The sequence below is a fragment of the Penaeus monodon genome, chromosome 15 (genome assembly GCF_015228065.2).
Source record: "Penaeus monodon isolate SGIC_2016 chromosome 15, NSTDA_Pmon_1, whole genome shotgun sequence".
NCBI lineage: Eukaryota > Metazoa > Arthropoda > Malacostraca > Decapoda > Penaeidae > Penaeus > Penaeus monodon.
Genome location: NC_051400.1, coordinates 43,642,606 through 43,643,170, shown reverse-complemented (window position 1 = coordinate 43,643,170; position 565 = coordinate 43,642,606).

Below are 565 nucleotides of genomic sequence, written 5' to 3'. Positions count from 1 at the left end.
TTTTACCCTTCACTCTCCATTTATTTATTTTTTTAGTCTGCACCCTTCTACTTCTTTCGTTCTTTTTCAAATTCCATCCTTTCTTTCATTTTTCGCCTTTCCACCCCTTTTTATTCCCTTTTCCCTTCCCCCTCGGTTATCTGTATTGATCTTTCTGTTTCTCTAACTCGCGTTAAATCTTTCCTTCTGACTTATTCTTAAAACTCTTAGAAATTCATCTGTAACTTTCCCTTTTTTTCTCGGCCAACTTTCAAATGAAGGGAGAATAGATAGAACTACTGAAGTGAGGATAAATCAAAAGAGAATTGGGAAGAAAATCAAAGAATATGAATATGACACTGATAGATTAATAGATAATTAACGAATTACAAGAGTTGAGAAACGAAAACAGAAAAGCTATAAAGAAGCTTCCGTTCTTTCCACAGACGAGTCTCCTTACCAACAATTTATCTAATTGTGAAAGTCACTGGAGTGCATGATGTTAATTGCTTGTTAAGTCTTCCCAGAAAACGGAAAAAAGATGAATAAAAAGAAAAAAGTTAATGAAAACTAAATAATCATGACG